This window comes from Macrobrachium rosenbergii, chromosome 14 (genome assembly GCF_040412425.1).
Source record: "Macrobrachium rosenbergii isolate ZJJX-2024 chromosome 14, ASM4041242v1, whole genome shotgun sequence".
NCBI lineage: Eukaryota > Metazoa > Arthropoda > Malacostraca > Decapoda > Palaemonidae > Macrobrachium > Macrobrachium rosenbergii.
Window position 1 is genome coordinate 49,299,348 of NC_089754.1, and position 22,132 is coordinate 49,321,479.

The window sequence follows — 22,132 nt, forward strand, 5'->3', positions numbered from 1 at the left end:
AAATCCTACAGAGCTAAGCGAAGGAGATTACGTAAGATAAAGTACATGATATAGAATCTCTTTCAAGGGTTTTCCATCGATGTTATATATATATTTTCTCCACCAATAAATGTTATATAACTCTCTCTAAATACTTTTTCCTCCACAATAAAATCATGAATTTCTAAATTTAGAAGTGGAAGTGTCAATGACAGGAAATTACATTACTAGTAAGGAAACTTTAAATGCATACTTTAGTATTTTGAAAGAACTTTCTGTTTCTGTTATGCAAGACATTCAGGTCTTTAAAATGAAATGTATTTAATTTAGTTATATTATTTGTTTCTAGGTATAATAGGCTTGACCCAAGTTTGAATCACCATATACTTTTCTTAAAGGATAAACTTCAGACTGTGATTATGTATTAATTGGTGTCTTAACGTATCATAAATTACACCAAATGTCTCATGTTTACGATTTTTATATAAAACGAACATCAAATCATATTACTACGTAATTAAATGTAAGCAACAATAAAAACTATGTTAGATAAATGTTATGATCATTAACCAAAACATCTCCCACAACAAAGATAAAGAAAATATGCTCTAAGCTTTTTGCATATCTGATATCTGATATCTGAGAGAGAGAGAGAGAGAGAGAGAGAGAGAGAGAGAGAGAGAGAGAGAGAGAGAGAGAGACTTGATGCGATCTACAATTATTTGATAAAATCGCACTCCATTTTCCTCCTTTTTGATGAGGCAAATGATTTTTATTTATTTTTCTCTTCTCTCTTCTTTCTTCTTCTCTCTCTCTCTCTCTCATAAGCAAAAGCCCTCATACGATGACTGAATCAAAAGGAAGCAAAGTAAAAGAGTAGAAAGAGAGAGAGAGAGAGAGAGAGAGAGAGAGAGAGAGAGAGAAACTTCTCTATGCGATTAGAAAAAATAAATATACTTTTCCCTAACGCCCTCCCTAAGTCCCTAGAAGCCTCGTCTACTTGGACGGGCTTATAAGGAATCTAGACGCGCTAAGTAGGGCAGGAGTTTTGGGGGGCTTAGTGCGAACTTATTTAACAAATGTATCGCTCCTGCCTATACATCATGAATATGCAGGAGGAGAGCCTCCGGATAATGGGGTCCCTAGATCCTCTTTATTCAGGATGTAGGGAAATTATTTCGTTTGATGTGTCATATTTCAAGAGTCTGTGGGTTTGTGTGTGTGTGTGTGTGTGTGTGTTTATGATGTTTTATTGGTCATATTTCTAGAGCTTGTGTTCAGGATATATGGGATAATTATATTTGATGTGTCCCATTGATGGTTACTGTCATGTTTTAAGGGTGGGTGTGTGTGATTGTTCAAGATATATATATATATATATATATATATATATATATATATATATATATATATATATATATATATATATATATATATATATATATATATATATTACTAAAGGACCTCATTCAAACTGGATCCAGTTTGAATTCTAAAAAGTTACAAGTCTTTCTTGACAAACAGTCCACATTATCAAGTATCCGGTACGGATATTTGATAATGTGGACTGTTTGTCCAAGAAAGCTTGTAACTTTTTTGAATAAAAACTCCATTAGATACCATCCAGTTTGAATGAGGTCCTTTTAGTAATTCTACTAATGCACAGAACAATTATGTATGTGATAAAGTTAATATAAATATATATATATATATATATATATATATATATATATATATATATATATATATATATATATATATATATACATATATATATATACATACATACACACATACACACACACACATATATATATATATATATATATATATATATATATATATATATATATATATATATATATATATATATATATATATTTATATACAGTATATATAATATATATATATATACATACATACATATGTACATATATATACGAGTATATACATACATACATACATGTGTGTGTAAGTGTGTGTGTGTGTGCATGTTTATACATATACACATACGATATTGTTAGTTTTCAGGGAAGAAAGAAAGACAGAAGAAAGAAAGACATACCTATTTCATATGATGATGGAGTTTAAACCAAACTTCAATGAGGAAGGTACGATTTTCTTGAAACAATTTTCCCGTCTGCTGAATTTCACCGACTGGGCCGAGATACGTTGACCTTCTGACCTGCCGACAGCAAACGAAAAGATGATTTAATATGGTGAAAATAACCTGCAATTATAAAAGCGAGAGAGGATTATCCAAGTTGATAAATTTCATCAAGTTTTAAAGAAGTTGACTTGTATTACTGTGTCATATATATTACTGGAGTAAGTTTCAGGGATTTAATTTAGCATTTATTAAAAATGTATCAAATTTATTGTGTGGCAACTTCTACTGCTGTATTCCTTAGGTACGAAACTACTTTAGCATAATATTACAGTTACACAATCCTATTACAGTAAAATAACCAGTGTGTCCACAGTCTTATACATTGACTACTAAATATTACAAATATATCGAATTGATAGTCGGGTTTCCTCGATCGCTTACAGAAATGAAAAAGAAAGAAATGAACACTATGAAATTATTCTCATTGTTTACATCATAATTTTTCATGCAGACCAAGCAAAAAACGACTATCAATATATGTTAAATCTCATAAGAAGAAAACAGCCTTATCTGAGAAAGAGAAAGAGAAAAATGGGCTGCAGACCGGAAAATACATGGACAGTGGCTGAAGACTACCCATGTATAAGAATCATAACAGTAGGTGTATATTATATATAGTTAACTCCATGCTTTACAGTATTTGATATACAGTGTCTATTACATACCACTTATATCAGCCATGCTTGGAGCTTTTTTTCCGGTTCCTAAAGATTGTGACCCTTTTACTTATACCTTCTAACATTTCTCCACAACATCTGGCCTGCTCTCTAATTCTCCCGCCTCGCACTGCTCTCCAGAGATTGCAAGCCTTTCCGACGTACTCTTCTCCCATTTTCCCAACATGACCGGACTAATTCAACACAGCCCTCCACGACAACCAGCTGCGTCAGTCCATTGATAGAGTTATAGTAGACAGACAGACAGACAGACAAACAGATACAGATAGACAGGACGGTATACGGAGAGATAAAAAATGTATACAACGTATACGGAGAGATAAAAAATGTATACAACGTATACGGAGAGATCAAAAATATATACAACGTATACAGATAGATAAAAAATGTATACAACGTATACAGATAGATAAAAAATGTATACAATGTATACGGAGATAAAAAATGTATACAACGTATACGGAGAAATAAAAAATGTATACAACGTATACGGAGAGATAAAAAATGTATACAGCGTATACGGAGAGATAAAAAATGTATACAACGTAAAACATTGGCTCTAAAACCTCTCACTTGAGTCATCTTCTTCTCCCTTTGCTGCCTTAAATGCGAAGGCAAGAACCCTTTGATATTACCTGCCACTCACAGATGACATTCCACGAGATTTTCCTCAGGTTACGAAGATATATATTTTTAGATATATATATATATATATATATATATATATATATATATATATATATATATATATATATATATATATATATCATCTTTTGATTCTTTCTGAAATTTGTATTAACATTTCGTTTTTAAAGCATTTTGTAAAGTGGCTCTTCTTTATCAATTCTATTCATTATTTCTATATACTGGAATTATTTATACAGTCACTCTTAATTATCATCATTTTTAAATGCTTTTTACTCTAGTGTGGCTAAACAACGAAAGAGGAAAAACGTTTACATCCAATATCCAGAAATACTAAAAAAAAAATTAATTATAACCCTTTACATATACGACTATACTTCCTCGTTGAAAACATTGCTTGATTAACATACATTTGTATGTTAACTCACATTTTATATACATGCTCATATATGTGAACGCATGCGCGCTTAGGCACTTTAGTATCAATCAAAATATAGCCATTTTCAGAACAACCCCAGATTTCATAAAAAAAATAAACAAAAACACGTTAGCACATACAAGTAAATGAGCACTTATGCACCTGAAAGGATACATCATAGAACACATTGTACGATTTACCCAAACACACATACGCGCTGTATATTTCATTATATTATTGGATTGGAAAAGCTAATGACATTCTAAGTAAAAAAAAAAATATTGGGTGTACCAATAAAAAGAGTGAAACGAAAATTTTAAAAATTTTTCTTTATAAATACCAAATTTAAAACAAATTTTTATCCAACCTCGCTGTATATTTCATTATATATTATTGGATTGGAAAAGCTAATGAAATTCTAAGAAAATATAAACAAAAACTATTGGGTGTACCAATAAAAAACGTAAAACGAAAATTTAAATTTTTTTTTTTAAATACCAAATTTAAAACAGAAATTTTTATCCAACCCCGCTGTATATTTCATTATATTACTGGATTGGAAAAGCTAATGAAATTTCAAGTAAAAAAAAAAAAAACTATTGGGTGTACCAATAAAAAGAGTGAAACGAAAATTTTAAAAATTTTTCTTTATAAATACCAAATTTAAAACAGGAAATTTTTATCCAAATGGTTGTATATTTCATTATATTATTGGATTGGAAAAGCTAATCAAATTCTAAGAAAAAATAAACAAAAACTATTGGGTGTACCAATAAAAATCGTAAAACGAAAATTTAAATTTTTTTTTAAATACCAAATTTAAAAAAAAAAATTTTATCCAGCCACAATTTCAAAGCAAAGTTTTCGAAAAACTTTAAAGAAGATCATTGAGAGACAGACAAACTAGGGAAACCCTCTCTCTCTCTCTCTCTCTCTCTCTCTCTCTCTCTCTCTCTCTCTCTCTCTCTCTCTCTCTAGCGATTATACTCTTGAAGGCTATTTTCATCATATTAAATCATTTTTTTTTTGTTTGCCTCTGAGAGGTTAAACGTGCAAGGGGGCACGACGCAGCCATTGAAATTCAGCAGACGGGAAAATCGCATCAAGATGTGTTTTCTAAGGTGAATCTCTCTCTCACTCACTCACTCACTCTCTCCTCTTCATTAAAGGTGGATTCTAACCTAGCCACCATAGAGCGGTGCTAGGATGTGAAATAGGTGTGTGTGTGTATTTTTGTCTCTTAGAAACGAACAAATGTACAAGACACACATGTGTCCATGTGCACACATACACACAGACATATATATATATATATATATATATATATATATATATATATATATATATTATATATATATATATATATATATATATATATATATATATATATATATATATATATATATATATATATACATATATATATATATATATATATATATATATATATATATATATATATATATATATATATATATATATATATATGTGTGTGTGTGTGTGTGTGTATATACACATATATATACTTTTGCATATATATTTATGCACACACAAACACACAATTTGAAAGTGTAAGAAGCCGTTTGCCTTATGGTTAAGTATATATTTGGATTAGTTTTTGACAGCGTGATCCCAGATTTGCCGTGGAATAACCTTTTCTGTTTAACCCTGGCAATTAACCATCTGGTATTCAAGGTTATACATGTTTTTGGATTTTGTAAGCCTAAACTTTAGTATTTCTTTTTGTGTGGTCTTAGGTTCAGTTTGTGACAGCTCGATCCGGGATTATCCTGGATTAACTTTCTGTTTATTACCCTTTGACAATTGACCATCTGGTATTCTTGTTCGTTTTGTTTACTTTGTAACCTTCTTTATATTTTTGTCTCATTCGTACCCCGACGATGCGTCAATAAACGTGAAAGCGCTTGGTACTGAACTTCTGCCTGTCTTTTTTCCTGTGGGATTCGCTTATACACTGAAGTCACGTGCATCTACTGATTTTTAAGCATATATATTATATATATATATATATATATATATATATATATATATATATATATATATATATATATATATATATATATATATATTTATATATGCATTTATGAATATATATATATATATATATATATATATATATATATATATATATATATATATATATATATATATATATATATATATATATATATATATATATATATATATATATATATATATATATATATATATATATATATATATATATATATATATATATATATATATATATATATATATATGTGTGTGTGTGTGTGTGTGTGTGTGATAAATTTCTTTCCTAATTGCAGGAGAACCCACTCAACAGCTGCGACCTAAATCCATATTTAATGGCAATATGTGGTTGCCATTTTCCTTCGGACGTACAAAAACTTCTTTTGTTATCAGATAAATGAATCTGGTTCCTTTAGACACAAACATCTACAGTAATAAAAAAAAAAAGTAGAAAATAAAAGCGAAAACCATTCTGTTGTTACTTTATCTCTTATAGCCCCGGTCAAAGGCAATTCTGAAATAGTTTTAATTACACTTTCTGTCAATGGACTCTTTTTGTTGTTTCTCTCTCGTCTTTGTCTTCTGCTTCTCCTGTCTTTGTTCTGTCCCCTTCTACTGCCAGTTCTGATAATCTAATCCGTCAGTTTAATTACTATGTAGCGGACCTTTTAATCTGTAGATACAGCATGTGTAGATTAAAACGCATTCTTTGCCTTTTGTGTCTCCCTTCGAATATTTTTTTTTCCTTTTCGGAGAAGGAAAAATGACTCTTACTACCGCTGAAAATCTATAAGGTATTACAGTTGCGTATTATTAGCAGGATGAACAGAGTACTCTATTAATCCTGGTTATTAGCAGTGCACGAACCTGCCGCAATATGGCGAATGTTGTGGTAGGCATTTTTATTTGTTGATATATCTGCTTTCCCGTAGGTAATAATGGAACTGTTGTATTTCTGTATTAACAAACAATGCACTGCTTATATAGGTTAGTGGTGATATTGCGTTCATTCATAACCAGAAATGCTTTGCATTTTCTATGTCGAGATTCTCTCTCTCTCTCTCTCTCTCTCTCTCTCTCTCTCTCTCTCTCTCTCTCTCTCTCTCTCTCTCTCTCTCTCTTCTATAAATATAGGTCTTTCATATCTGTGGAAGCTTGTTTGGCAAGCTTATGTCCGTTTGGCCTTGTTTCATTTAATAATAATAATAATAATAATAATAATAATAATAATTAATAATAATAATAATAATAATAATAATAATAATAATAATAATAATAATAATAATAATAATAATAAGAAGAAGAAGAAGAAGAAGAAGAAGAAGAAGAAGAAGAAGAAGAAGAAGAAGAACAGCCTCTTAATGCTTTCTCTTTTTTCTTTATCATATACTCACAGACAATAATGTTTACTCCACATCTTTTTTGAAAATATTTTTCTTTAGAAATTTTCATATCCCCAAAGGTCCATGAAATGGATATATCGCATCTCAAACAGTCACAGACTGGTAAACCGTCCATGATGCTGTGAAAATAGCAATTGCTATATATTGTGCTATAGTTTACACTCCTTTAGGATCTGTTCCATTATTCTCTTCAACCAATTACAAATCGATGTCGAATTTGGGCTGTTGAAATAAAGTTAGGAAATGACAGGATTTCTGATAAAGAAAAATAGAAATATAAAATAAAACATGAACAACAAGAGGTTGAATTGCAATATTTAGTTATGTGAGGGTTTTTAAAGTTAAAACATCATAATAATTCTGTAAAAAAAAAAACCATAAATACACATTTGTCCTTACTGTGATGTGATCGCTAAATCTTTTTTAGGTACTTACTTCGCCCTATAAAACACTATTATAAACAGAGTCATTATAAATAACATGTAAAAAATGCGCCTTAGTTTCTTCGGCGCAATCGAGTGTTCTGTACAGCGCATAATGCCGTACGAAACTCTCAGCCACGGCCCAGGAAACTCTCAGCCGCGGCCCATGAAACTTTCACTCAAGGCCCGGCGGTGGCCTGTGTTGTTGGCACCCATAGCGGCACCAGACGCACGATCATGGCTAACTTTAACCTTAAATAAAATCAAAACTACTGGGGCTAGAGGGCTGCAATTTGGTACGTTTGATGATTGGAGGGTGGATGATCAACATACCAATTTGCAGCCCTCTAAGATATGAGGGCGGACAGAAAAAGTGCGGACGGACAGACAAATACCCGTCTCAAAAGTTTTCTTTTACAGAAAACTAAAAATGAGATAACCAATTGTACAGTATTACTCCTGAGAATAGCAATCTTATCTGGATTTTACCCGCCACAAGAAGATTTTTAAGCTCGTAGACAATGTTCAGGAACTTGCAACTGGTCGAAGGAGTCAGTTGCAAGTGAAAATGAGTGACAAGACACGAGAACTCTAGAACGTAAGAACGAGCGAGGAAACGGTTACGTGTCCGTACATTGTTTGTGGAAGGTGGAACGGTTTGCATGATCAACGACACGCGAATAATGTTGCACTATTTTTTTTTTTATCATTGATACGTATTCTGATACGGGGCATAGGAAACCTGTTATTGATGCAATTGCTGCTCAGAACTAGGTTAATGCATCATGTTTCCATACGATTGTCTTCAGTTTGTGATGAACTGCAGCATTTTTGAGCAACTCGTTTCTGTTCTGAGAATACAAAATAATAACGTCATTAAGTATGTAACTGTAATAACCACAGCGCCTTCTTCACTTCTTTGTTTCAACACACCATTTGGATGCAATTGTCACTGTGAAGCCCACGATCCAAATGAAGAAGTTCTGACGTCCGTAGTAAGATTCGAACCCACATTCTGCATATCAGAACTAGGTCACGGTACCCACTTACCATGAAGAAATGTTTACTGTTTTTTTTTTCCTGCTGAAGATGTAAAGAAAAGGTATCAAATGCTGTTTATATACATACTTTCTATGACAACCAGAACAAACAGAGGATAGGGGAGGGATTTAACCAAAACTTAAAATAAAAGTATACCTCGTATAAAGTGAAAATTTAAAGTGACAGAGAAAACGGAGGCGAAAATAAACTTCAAACTCGATAGATGACAGACTTAGTCGACGGACCACCTTTGAATGATTTCCAAAAGGTATAATATTATGAGTTCAGGAAAACGTCTGAATTCTCTAAACAGAAATATTGCCTAAACGTTCTAGCTGAACTGGAAGCAAAAATACTTTACTGGAAATTAAAGAAGGGTTTCCGTATTCTCCCAATAACCAGTTATACTGTAAAAAAACAATTGTTTTGTATATGTATGTATGTATGTATGTATGTATGTATATATATATATATATATATATATATATATATATATATATATATATATATATATATATATATATATATATATACACATGGGTGGATGTACTCACAAATATTGAGCCCCAAATATCATTTAATATCCGATTCACTTTGCCTAGGGAATAAGTTACACCTAGGGGGTATTATAAATGAAGAGTGCTATGAAGCTATACTATTCACAGATATTAAGCCACAGATACCGTTTATTATCCAGTTCGCTTATTATACCTCTGGTATAATAACATGCTACATCTCCGTCCAATATTCATCATAACAAAGCTTAACACAAAAGATGTCAAATCATATGTTTCCCGATGCAAGTTGCTAGGCGGGTAACCATTTATTTACATAGGACAACAGTGCCATGAATATAAGAATACTCTGGAGACCTAGCCTGTTGTGTGAGATTCAAAGACATATTCAGCCTCTCTCTCTCTCTCTCTCTCTCTCTCTCTCTCTCTCTCTCTCTCTCTCTCTATATATATATATATATATATATATATATATATATATATATATATATATATATATATATATATATATATATATATATATATATATATAAAAGAAACCCTGGAAACCTAGCCTGTTGTGTGAGATTCAGAAACATATTGATATTCTCTCTCTCTCTCTCTCTCTCTCTCTCTCTCTCTCTCTCTCTCTCTCTCTCTCTCTCTCTCTCCTGTCTTCTTAAAATGTAGACGACTTAGTCATGAAAATAAAATGTTCTTGTATTTGAGAGGAATTATTATTTCAAGACGGAAATATAACGGGAAAAGAAGGTTTGACTTCATAATTAAAGCGGAGATAAGGAACTTGCCTCCAAGCTTACTGAAAGAAAATGAATATTTATATCCAGGTAGAAGGTGAAGGTAACCTAGGATATTATTGCAGGAGGTATACGAGACGCCTACGGGTAGTAACTGGATAATATAATGATAATAATAACTACATTTCAAATATACTTTTTCTGAAGAAGTGAGGCTGCCATTCGATACCAGCTTTGTTTTCAACGCTGTAATATTTAGATATCATTAACGCATCATACACTTTATTGAATGCAAGAGCAACCAGGTTAGGAAGGAATAATGACAAACAATAAAACTGAAAAATTAATTTAAAAAATACGTGCCTCAGGTCCTAGTCTCCTCTATTATTATTATAATTATTATTATTATTATTATTATTATTATTATTATTATTATTATTATTATTATTATTATTATTATTATTACTGCAAGGCATAAGGGCCCCAAATTCCAAAGAAAATACATCAAGAAAATATGAAAAATAACCAAGCCATAAAGCAAGCCTTCGGACAAATGTCATTCCACGACGTCTCTGCCAATATCGGACATCTTCCACCTGGGCTCCGTGAATTATTATTATTATTATTATTATTATTATTATTATTATTATTATTATTACTGCAAGGCATAATGCCCCAAATTCCAAAGAAAATACACCAAGAAACTATATAAGAAAAAGCCAAAGCCACAAGGCAAGCCTTCGGACGAATATCTCTTCACGACGTCTTAGCCAATTCCGGACATCTTCCTCCAGGGCGCCCGCGAAGGCTAATGCTTCTCCGAACATCTGGATCTGACTTCTGAAGGCAGCTTGCGTTATCATTCCGAATGATATTGGCTTATGGTAATATGAAAGACCCAGACTGCATATGACATCAGAGCTCCTAAAAGAGAATGGAGATTAATGACTGTTATCTTTGCGAAATCTGTTGCTTTTTTTTTTATTCTCGGTCCTAAAAGGCGAGGTAGTGGCCTCGTGTATTTTCCTTGTTTAGCTTTAGGCGGATGATTCTTTGACTGAAAATGAGAAATTAATTATTTCATACTGAAGGATTTGTAATATATATATATATATATATATATATATATATATATATATATATATATATATATATATATATATATATATATATATATATTGGTTCCAACTTCTTTTATGACTTGTGTGGCTTAGTTGTCAGAGGCCTTGCCTTCCACTTAAAGACCTGGGTTCTGATCCTGATATGAGTTAGAAATTTATATATATATATATATATATATATATATATATATATATATATATATATATATATGTATGTATATATATATATATATATATATATATATATATATATATATATATATATATATATATATATATATATAAACACTTTAACATAAATCCTGACCGGTTTCACTTTTCCCTTTCTAGGACATCTTCAAGAATGTCTTTTTGAAGATGGCTTTCAAAAAATAGAGGCGAAATCGGTCAGGTTATATATATATATATATATATATATATATATATATATATATATATATATATATATATATATATATATATATATATTTATGTGTATATGTACATATTTGTGTGTGTATTATTTGTATAATCATCAATGTGTATTATTGTGATATATTCATCAATAATAATAATAATAATAATAATAATAATAATAATAATAATAGGGGATTAACAGGTGGCTTAGCTTAAACCGCATTAACATTTATTATTGAGTATAACAAAATTTCTCATATACTTCTCGAATATAAAACCTCTCCAGGGCTAGATTCAGAACTGTCGCAAAATTTACAAAAATCGTACCTTCCCAATTTGCTGTGGTCCTCTTCTGTGTCAGTGCATTCATTACGTGACTGTGTGCGTGCTGCGAACAATTCCATTTCCCATATTTGCTTTCTTCTCTCTCTCTCTCTCTCTCTCTCTGAATATTGCAAAGCTAACGGCAGACTGTAATTTTTTTTGCACGCATTGTTCTTCATTGTTTGTTTTATGTCAATATCTTGATATAGCGAAGGCAAAATATCAAGTGCCAGATTTAAGGATTTATGTCATGTATTATGAATTCTTAATAATTACTGAAAACTGATGCAAAATAATAATAAATGTAATAACGAAGGCGCGTTAAAATTAATAATCAACAATCTTAGCAATTACTATTTGATTTTCTTATGCCTGTGAAGATTTTCTGTGTAAGTATCACTAAACAACTTCATTGGTTAAGTATTTAATTATAACAATAATAATAAACTCTAACAATAACGATTTATAAGCAAGAATTGGAGTCAGCAACAATTTGTGAAAATCCCATGTCAATTACTCATTATTATAGACACACACATGTGAACATACTAACACACACACACATATATATATACATATATATATATATATATATATATATATATATATATATATATATATATATATATATATATATATATAGTACATGTTCATTTTTAAGATAGAAACACGTATTTCTATATCTACAGATGTAAAACAATAAAGAATTCATAGAAGAGAAAAAAAATCTTATATATAAAAACAAAAAAAAAAGTCGCTAGGTAAACAACCCCATAATGTGATGCAAAAGCCTAAATTAATAGTTAAACATTTTTGAGAAAGGATTTATCCATTCTAATGAATAATCAATGCAGATTCCATAAATATTTACCTCATTAGGGGTTCAAGAAGTATAAAGATGCGACGGAGAAAAAAAAAATAACTAGAAATTCTTATCCCTAAGAAGTTCTTGAAAAGAACCTGAAGGAATCCTTTAAGAAAAAAGTTAAGGGGAATCTGAGAAAGTTTGAGCTGTAAGAGATATTGGAAAACGAGAACACGAGGAAACGAGACGAAAGAGAGAGAGAGAGAGAGAGAGAGAGAGAGAGAGAGAGAGAGAGAGAGAGAGAGAGAGAGAGAGAGAGAGGAGGTGTCAGGGGTGCTGAAAGAGAAAGCAACATATAAAGAATAATAGGATAGTAGGAACAACAGAGACTAATCGAGATTTATTTACTGGTGGATTTAATCCATAATTTGGAGTAAAGTTATCAGTTGATAGTATTATACTGGGATTGAATATAATATATGGAGAGTGTCTTTTTGGGTAACCGACACAGAAAGTCAAACTCCCTTGCTTTCTGGCTTTAGGTAAGTCTAAAGGAAAACCAGATTGCTTAGCCCAATACCTTTTTCTTGACCTGGGGAAGAGGTGGTGCCCATTCACCACTAGGTCAACTGGTTAGTGGCAACTTGGCAACTAACCACGGACCTTAAACACGAAACCAGTACTCAGTCAATTAGACCTATGCTGGAAAAAAACCAGAAGACTGTAAATTTATAGTGTGTTAGTTTGTTTGTGTGCGCGTGTGTACATGTTTTTTTTCTAAATCTATGCTTGTCTTTAAAACCCAATTCGTTCAGTCCGCCCAAAAAAAAAATTTGACCGCTCTAATACAATATATCTAAAAGTTATAGATTCTGAAGAGAGCAAATGTAACCATTAACAAGTAAAATATGCGCCGAAGTTTCTTCGGCGCAACCGAGTTTCCTGTACAGCGTATAATCAAGGCCACCGAAAATTGATCTACCTTTCGGTGGTCTCGGTAAAATGCTGTATGAGCCGCGGCCCATGAAACTTTAACCACTGCCCTGAGGTGGCCTATCCTATATCGTTGCCGGAAGCACGATTATGGCTAACTTTAACATTAAATAAAATAAAATGTAATTTGGCTAGAGGGCTGCATTTTGATACGTTTGATGATTGGAGGGTGGATGACCAACATACTAATTTGCAGCCCTCTAGCCTGAGCTGTTTTTTAGAACTGAGGGTGGACAGAAAAAGTGCCGACGGACAGGAAGAAAGTGCGGAAAGGAAAACAGTGCGGACGGACGGACAAAGCCGGCTCAGTAGTTTACTCTTCAGAAAACTTAAAAGCTAAAAAGTTTTAAAAAATCATAAAAAAGCTACGCTTAAAATAAATTGCATTTTTATTAAAAATAAAAAATCTTCTGACTCCATTAGGGAAGAACCGTTAATGAATTTAATGTAAAGATTTTGCGTCCGAGAAAATGACGTAATTTTTCTTCCAAGTCTGCGCACGAAATTAAGCTTTTGTTTATTGCTCATTAAATTAATCACCGAAATTGTCTGCCACTTCCAGCCAGGCAGCGAGCAATTTTCATCGCCTCGGACTTATATTTATTCTATTCTGCATTTGTTCTTTCAAAATCTTTATAAATATATATACATATCTTTATAAATATATATATATATATATATACAGATATATATATATATATATATATATATATATATATATACAGATACATGTATATATATATATATATATATATATATATATATATATATATATATATATATATATATATATATATATATATATATATATATATATATATATATATATATATATATATATATATATATATATATATATATATATATATATATATATATATATATATATATATATATATATATATATATATATATATATATATATATATATATATATATATATATGTATATATATATATATATATATATATATATATATATATATATATATATATATATATAATATATAACTTACATTTCTTGTGCAACCATCAGCATATATGAAATCTACTGTTGCTTTTTGTTGTGGTTATTATAACTATACACACACACACACACACACACATACACACACACACATATATCTATACATTTGTATGTAAGTACATAGTATAATATATTGCAGGAAAGTAGAAATCAATTGTTTTTATATAATAGCTGATTTCTAAAGCACTGGAATGATGTTAGCAACGCCACCCTAAAGAGGTCAAACATTCAGAGGAGGGGGGGGGAGACCGAGTGGGAAGGGGTACATAACAAAAAAAAAAAATTAGCCATAAAGCAATGCAGCTGAGGACCGAGGGAACACTTCAAAGAACCTTTAGCAGAAACTGCGAGGCTCACTGTCAGTGAGGGCTCTGGTTTATCTGGGTGCGCACACCTTGCACTAGGGAAATTAGGGGAAATCCAGGGAAGTTCGGTGAAATTCAGGGAAATTTGGTAAAATTCAGGGAAATTTGGTAAAATTTAGGGAAATTCGGTAAAATTCAGGGAAATTCAGGGGAATTCGGTGAGACTGAGGGAAATTCTGGAAATTCTGTAAAATTCAGGGAAATTCGGTGAAATTCGACGAAGTTCAGGGAAGTTCAGGGAAATTCTGTAAAATTCAAGGAAATTGCTCAGTTCCGTTATTTTGTCTGCCAGAGAAGCAGGTTCGCTTGACCGGCGAGGACCTAACGAGCGAACGAACATTGGAAACTGCAGCGCTGGAGTCATGTATCATGCTTTTTCGGTTCGGTCTCTCTCTCTCACTCTCTCTCTCTCTCTCTCTCTATTTTTTAGTTTTGCTATACCTCTGATACGATTATCACATGAGGGGTTTCGCTTACTTTGGAGAGAGAGAGAGAGAGAGAGAGAGAGAGAGAGAGAGAGAGAGAGAGAGAGAGAGAGAGAGAGAGAGAGACTTTTAGCTTGACCAATAGAAAAAATAGTGGAATTTTGTCCAATAACTACTCACATGTACCTCCATCAAACACCAGATATACTTAGAGAAATAAACGTGCTCCAAATCTGGCAACAGAATGAGCACTGGCGCAAACATTTAAAAATATATATAAAATTAGCTTCAACCTCACAAGTCCCAAAATTTGATAAATTACTGATATTCCTGAATAAATGCCACATATTTTTGTTTGTCGTATGTGAACATCCATTTTTGCTGCACGGTCAATTAATATTTTGGTTTAGTGAACTGTATATGCGTTTTCCAATAACCATTGAATAATTTTATTCATTTACGTTTGTTAATTTATTTTTAGGGAGAGTGGTGACTCAAAAAGGAAAACAAAATATTTTATACTAATATTTTCCACAATGAAAATCTTTCGTGTTGTCCCAAGGAGGATACGCCTTTGAAATATAAATAAAAGCGTACGAAACGTAACCTGTAATTTAACGCGCTTATTCTTTGTATAACATGAATTTCATATTAAATTGTTAGGATGGAAAATATTGAGGCAATACGACCCCGATATATATTGTACACTAACTATTTTAAAGATTATAGAACTGACCAACAAACCGATTGTGTACAAAACCTTTTCAGCATTTTCCTATTATTATTGAAATTGTAAAAAAAAAAGTTTTTGAATACAAAAGGAAGGTCCTATTCTAACTTAGCGAAGTACTTAAGATTACTCCTTGCATATTCCACTGCAGACTTCTCAATGTTAGAAATATTTCTTATTTTTATCTATATTCTAATCCAGAGGGACATAGAACCGGCAGCCTGATGTCATTATCTAGTCCAGGCAAGATGAACAGAAGATACAGAAGGGTGCAGGTAGAAAAGTGTGTGTGTGTGTGTGTGGCTTCACCATAAGAGGAAATCTTGGAGAATGATGAAACATTTGAAGGGTCAGTGAAAAATTACTCTTAGTTTTGAAAAGTAAACAGTTTTAGTTTCTCATCACAATCCTCAAGTAGTTTATTTGATAATTACTGAATTATATATATACAGTGTGTATATATATATATATATATATATATATATATATATATATATATATATATATATGTGTGTGTGTGTGTATGTATTATATATATATATATATATATATATATATATATATATATATATATATATATATATATATATATATATATATATATATATATATATATATATATATATATATATATATATAAATATATATAAATATATATATATATATATATATATATATATATATATATATTTATATATACATATATATATATATATATATATATATATATATATATATATATATATATATATATATATTTATATATACATATATATATCATGTCAGCATGTACTGAAACATACAGATATAATTGTCTAAACTCAATATTGTACCGACAAATACATAGAGAGGACGAGACGCGCGTCCATAAATCATTGGAGAAAATGAATTATAACTTGAGTTTCACTAATACTGTCTTTTGAGTCGTCCGTGGCCTCCGTCTACTCGGAAGAGCTTATGTGGAATTTAAACTCGTTAAGTAGGACAAGAGTTTTTTTTTGGGGGGGGACTTAACGAAAACTTACCCAACAAAAAAAAAAAAATTTGAAAAATATATCAGTCGTCCCTTCGCACCATGATGAAGTCGCTAAAGAAGAATTAAGGGGATTCGTTCTTCTCTCTTTTTTTTTTCCGATGGGAAAGATGGACTTTAAGTGGCTTATGGAGACGAGGCAGAAAAAGTATGAGGCGTGACGTCATGTCTGTACGTGGGAGTGGTCGTTTTATTTTACTCTATGTATAAATTATGTCCAATGTTGTAAAATCGAAATTAACGAATTTTTGTAAATACAAAACAAAGAATGCTCTCGAAAGTACACTGAAGTATGAATCCCGTTCTGTTACAGGAGAAAGTACTGGGACATTTCACAAATGGAAAATCATACTCCTAAGGCTTTCAAAGAATTGAGTTCGTCACTGGAAATGAAGACCGCATCGAATGCTCAACTTTACAAACTAAAGCCTTGCAAGTACTTTCTCCTATGAAAATACCTACATGGCTGTAATGTATAAATCTTTCATTTCCTGTAATTAATTCAGCTCCTTGATATCCTAAGGACTTCAGAAAGTTGAATTCATCGCTGGAAATGAAGACCGCATCGAATGCTCAACTTTATAAACTAAAGCCTTGCAAGTACTTTCTCCTATAAAAGCACCTACAAGGCTATGATTAATAAACCATAGAACCCGACGAAGCTTTCATTTTCTGTAATTAATTCAGTTCCTTAAGATCCTTAGATATATAATTTTCGTTCTGTTAAATATCATAACAAGTTAGCATTCATGGAGGTCATTAACTCTTAAAGCAAGGCTCAACAAAAAGAATGTCAATTTGTAGAAAAGGAGAAAGCAGGGACAGTTGAACTTGAGTAAAGCAGGCACAATGCCCTTGATATGGAACTATAGCTTTCCTAAGATCTTGTTACTATTAACCAGCGATGACAGGCAGGGCAGCCGATCGAGACTACAAAGTCTACCCCAGAGCCAAATCAAAGTCCTTCAAAAGAAGGCATTGTGCTGACCCTATACAAATGGGAAAAAAGCACGTTATAAGAAAAAGAAGACGTAAAAGAGAGAGAGAGAGAGAGAGAGAGAGAGAGAGAGAGAGAGAGAGTTTTAAAATGAACTGAAGACGACAAAATCATACTGGAGAGTGAAACAGAGTAAGAGAGATTGACTCTTGAAGCAAAATGTGGAAAATACACAGTCGCGGTCAAGGCAACAAAATCATACTAGAAAGTGGAACAGAGAAAGAGAAAGAGAAAGATTAAATTCTGAAGTAAAATGTTGAAAATACGCTGACACAGAGAGAGAGAGAGAGAGAGAGAGAGAGAGAGAGAGAGAGAGAGAGAGAGAGAGAGAGAGAGAGATTTTATACCCGTCTTCCTAGGTAAAAGCCTCTTTTGCTCCCAGTGCCGTTTTATTCATTTAAAATGGACGCAGTAATACGAGCCGCACATGCCTGAGTGTACATTGTAAAATTGCATCCTGAATTCTTCAAGTGCAATGGTTAATCTGAAAAACAGTAAAAAAATGCGCCGAAGTTTCTCCGGCGCAATCGAGTTTTCTGTACAGCCACGGCCCATGAAACTCAACCACGTTCCGGTGGTAGCCTCAGCCACGGCCCATGAAATCCACCCATGGTCCGGTCGTGGCCTTTGCTGTTGGTACCTATATCGGTGCCAGAAGTACGACTACGGCTAACTTTAACCTTAAATAAAATAAAAACTACTGAGGCTAGAGGGCTGCAATCTGGTGTGTTTGATGAGTGGAGGGTGGATGATCAACATGCCAATTTGCAGCCCTCTAGCCTCAGTAGTTTTTAAGATATGCGGGCGGACAGAAAAAGTGAGAACAGAAAAAGTGCGTCACAATAGTTTTCTTTTACAGAAAAGTAAAAATGGTGTGATGGCAATAAAAACGTTTAAAAATGCCTACCTCAGGACTTCACGATGGGAAGTGCTCATTGTATTGTTAACGGCTACCATTACTAAATTCATAAAAGTGGTTTGAAAGTTTAAAAGCGCTATACCTCCTAGGATGAACTGTTTATTCTTAGTGAGAGATGAAAATTTTTGAATTTCGGCAATTTACTTTTTTAATATTCAACACAGTGACTTTAAACTGCTTTGCCCACATGTAATGAAATGGTTTAATTTAATGGCTAGCATGCCTAATTAATAAGACTGTTCCAAACAATTTACCCAACACGGAGAATCATTATGTTTATACATACATACATACTTACATTACATTATATATATATATATATATATATATATATATATATATATATATATATATATATATATATATATATATATATATATATTTATATCCAAACAATTTATCCAACACGGAGAATCATTATGTTTATGCATACATGTATATATATATATTTATATATATATATATATATATATATATATATATATATATATATATATATATATATATATATTTATATATATATATATATATATATATATATATATATATATATATATATATGTATATAGTTCTTCAAAATCTCGCAACAACGTCGACACAGATTAAAGAGCAAAACATTTGAAAATCCGTTTACTGAGAAACCTTTCCCGTTCGTGTTGACCTAAATGGTAACTAGGTGCGTAGGGGATATTCGACTGTGGTGGGTAGCAGTCAGCAAAAAGAACATATGGCTATCAACCTCATTTCCTAAAGAGGACAAACGACCTATTTGGCTCTACCCTCTAAGGAAGGGAAACACTACCCTCTAAGGAAGGTACATACATATATATGTATATATACATTTTTAAATATATATATATAGATATTATTTGAATATATATATATATACATGTATATATATACATATATTTTAAATATATATATATATATATATGTATTTATATATATTTATATATATATTATATATATATAATATATATATATATATATATATATATATATATATATATATATATAAAATTATATATATATATATATATATATAAATATAAATATATATATATATATATATATATATATATATATATATATATATATATATATATATATTTATATACTGTATATATATTTATGTGTGTATATATAGTATATACACTGAAATCCAAATATTGCTTTAGAATTTTTTTTTAAATGTGAGTATTATGTACAATACCTTGCATTCTACATTATCAAGTAACGCGCCGTCCAATCTTCCGACGTTTGGAATTTGCCCTGCTCGATTCCCACGTCGCAGCGCAGACACAGAAACGATGCGAAACTGTGCTAGGACACACGTCCCCTCGCTTAATGATGTTCCAGCAAATAAGCCATTGAAAACAGAGGCTCGTTGGGACGAGTTTTCAATTCGGCTGAAAGCTTGCTGGCACTGGAAGCGTAATTCAATTTCTCCCAGCTTCCCGCTGTGTTGCAAAGCAAGTTATCATGATTTAAAACCTAATCTCTCTCTCCCTCTCTCTCTCTCTCTCTCTCTCTCTCTCTCTCTCTCTCTCTCTCTCTTGGTCTGTCAACGTGTCTGATTGTTTCTTCTCTCTCTCTCTCTTTCTCTCTCTCGTTTGTATATATATATATATATATATATATATATATATATATATATATATACATATACATATATATAAAACATGTTTCAAACCTAATCTCTCTCTCCCTTATATTTATATATATATATATATATATATATATACATACATTATATATATACACATACATACATACATACATACATACATACATACATACATATATATATATATATATATATATATATATATATATATATATATATATTTTTTCTAAATATATGTGTATATATACATATATAAATATATATACATATATACACACACATATATATGTGTGTGTATTTATATGTACATTAAGCTTCTTACAGTAAGATTACAATCATTTACGACGTGCTGTGACAATCGCCATGACCTTTGACATCTGCAATGACTCGGCGTCCTGCCAATGAACAATCATCACTTTAATTAGACGGGGAGCTTAATAAGGATCCCGGAATTGTCTTGGAATGGGAATTACTGGGAATTACCTGGAATGTGACCTGACACTCTCATTAAGGCCGTCCTCCGCCGATCATCAAAGGAGCTTAATTCTGGAGCTGGGTATCCTCCTACGGTCCTTGATCCTGAGTAGGCGTAGGAGGGGGTCACCTTGCCATTTTGTTGGTCTCTCTCGTCCTTCGTCATGACCTGTTGCCTCTCCCAACAGAGTGGTGAGGTCCTGGACGGGCTTATTTTTATAGTTTTCTGAAAAGAAAACTATTGTGCTGGCTTTGCCTTTTCGTCCGCACTTTTTCTGTCCGCCCTCAGGTCTTAAAAACTACTGAGGCTAGAGGGCTGGAAATTGGTATGTTGATCATCCACCCTCCAGTCATCAAACATACCAAATTGCAGCCCTCTAGCCTCAGTAGTTTTTATTTTATTTAAGGTTAGACTTAGCCATAACCGTGCGTCTGGCAACAATAAAGGCTAGGCCACCACCAACGGGCCGTGGTTAAATTTTCATGGGGCGCGGCTCATACAGCATTGTACCGAGATCACCGAAAGATAGATCTATTTTCGGTGGCCTTGATTATACGCTGTACAAAAAACTCGACTGCGCCTGAGTTTTGTATTGTGAAGTCAAGTGTAAAACGTGTAAAACGTACGAAATGATCCTTTTAATCCACTTTATACAAAAAAATGCTGTTTTCGTCAGTAGCCTATAACATTCTAATTAAGATTTATGAGAAAATATCTGTTCTGCTATGGAACCGTATGGTAAATGTATTAGGGAGTTATTGCTGATGTCATTTTAACATCTAGGTTATGAATGAGATTATCTTTTTCTAATGAGATTATATTATATATATTAACGAACTTTATAGAGTTATTAAA

The 22,132-nt window shown here is 31.7% G+C and overlaps 1 long non-coding RNA gene across 1 annotated transcript in view; it reads right to left on the reverse strand.

The window, feature by feature from the left end:
* LOC136845619 (uncharacterized) overlaps positions 1–22,132 on the reverse strand; it is a 94,562-nt gene that overhangs the window by 37,951 nt on the left and 34,479 nt on the right. Inside the window, exon 2 of the long non-coding RNA XR_010855203.1 lies at positions 2,045–2,164. This is a non-coding gene — a long non-coding RNA (uncharacterized lncRNA). The remainder of the gene's footprint in view (positions 1–2,044; positions 2,165–22,132) is intronic.